The sequence below is a fragment of the Protobothrops mucrosquamatus genome, unplaced genomic scaffold (assembly GCF_001527695.2).
Source record: "Protobothrops mucrosquamatus isolate PMUCROS unplaced genomic scaffold, P.Mucros_1.0 scaffold3008, whole genome shotgun sequence".
Classification (NCBI taxonomy): Eukaryota; Metazoa; Chordata; class Lepidosauria; order Squamata; family Viperidae; genus Protobothrops; species Protobothrops mucrosquamatus.
In genome coordinates, this window is record NW_015389024.1 from 10,895 (window position 1) to 12,642 (window position 1,748).

A 1,748-nucleotide genomic window follows, 5' to 3' on the forward strand; every position below is an offset into this window, starting at 1 on the left:
GCAGGAAACCCTAGCCTATACCATTTCAGACAAAGGGCTGTCCAGTCTCTTCTTAAAAACGTCTAGTGTTGGAGCACCCACAACTTCTGGTGGCCAGCTGTTCCACTGGTTAATTGTTCTCACTGTCAGGAAGTTTCTCCTTAGTTCCAGGCTGCTTCTCTCCTTTCTCATCTTCTCCTCTTAAATTTATCTCTTCCCCTCTACATGTTCCTAGGACAGATGAGGGCGAGTTCCACACCCCTGTGAGCAAATTCCATCCATCAAATGGATGGGCAACCTACACATTTAATAAATTAAATTGTGTTTAGCTCACAACCTTATTTTGCAGGGAAGGAAAACCCTTGGAGGCAGCAGCCAAGAATCACGGCTCCCGTCCATCCTTCAGGGGTTTAAGATGGATGGGGGGGGGTGTCCATTCCCTGAAGCCACAAGAAGGATTCTTCGGATTGCCTTGCTCTGCTTGGCTGAAGGCCATAAATCACGGAATGTTAAGTGACCTCGGGAACTTTTCACCTTCTCTGCTTCCTGTCACCAGAGATCTGAATGGTCTGCTGGCTTTGAAAACGTGGCTTATGTTACTGGGTTCCAATAGTGGCAGTTCCAATCTTTTGGGACTTCCTGGGAAGCCTGGCAGGCGGGAAGCACCGGCCCAGACCAAAGCAAGGGATCCTAGGTGTGTGCTACACGGGGGGGGGGGGGACACATGCCACCGCTCGGCAGTTAAAGACGCTGAGCTTGTCAGCTGGAGAGCTACCAGCCCAGGGGGTGTGTGAGCTCCCGTTCCTTGCCCCAGCTCTGCCCACCCAACAGTTGGAAAGCATGCAAATGCGAGTAAATAAATAGGTACCACGTCGGTGGGAAGGTTAGTGCATTCCTGGTGCCTCAGCATGTAGTCCTGCCGGCCATATGGCCACGGGAATGTCTTCAGACAACGCTGGTTCCCTTGGCTAAGAATCGGAGATGAGAGCCACACTTTAGAGTCGGAGGTGACTGGACAGGGGAGACCTTTATGGGTGCTACTGGAGCTCCCATAGGTAAATCTTCAGAGACGTAAACCCAGGCCAGGTGTAGGCCACCTGGGCTCTTTTATGACTCGTGGACTTCAACTCCCAGAATTCCTGAGCCAGCCACGCTGAGGGGAAAGGGAGAGGTTTCCAAGCTGAGCCAGGCTGGCTCAGGAATTCTGGGAGTTGAAGTCCACGAGTCCCGAGGGGGGCCATAGTTCCCCCATGCTGGCTCAGGAATTCTGGGAGTTGAAGTCCATGAGTCATGAAGCCATAGTTCCCCCATGCTGGCTCAGGAATTCTGGGAGTTGAAGTCCACCAGTCATAAAAGAGCCAAGGTTGCCTACCCCTGACCCAGACTGTTTACTCCTCAGAAGAAGTCCAGGGTCACCTTCCCTGAATTCCCCCACCCCCAGCCCCAAAAGAAGGGCAGAAGCCCAGCCCCAGAACTGCCAAGGCAGCGAGGGATCCAGCCCCGCCAGAACCTTGGCTGAAGCCAGGCCGGTTCCCTTTGGGGCATGACACACACGGCTCCAGGAAAGCATGCTCCCTGCCGCCACAGGGCTGGCTCCCGCTGGGCAACAGGGGCGAAGGGCACCCCCAGCTTCAGCAGCCCCCAACTCTCCCCCCTCCCCCCGGACTCCCTCTTACCGGATGGAGGGAGCCCCGGCTCGCCCCAGTGGCTGCCCTAAGCGGAGGCCGTGCGGGAGGAACCGCCTGGCTCCTCTTCCTATCCGGAGATCT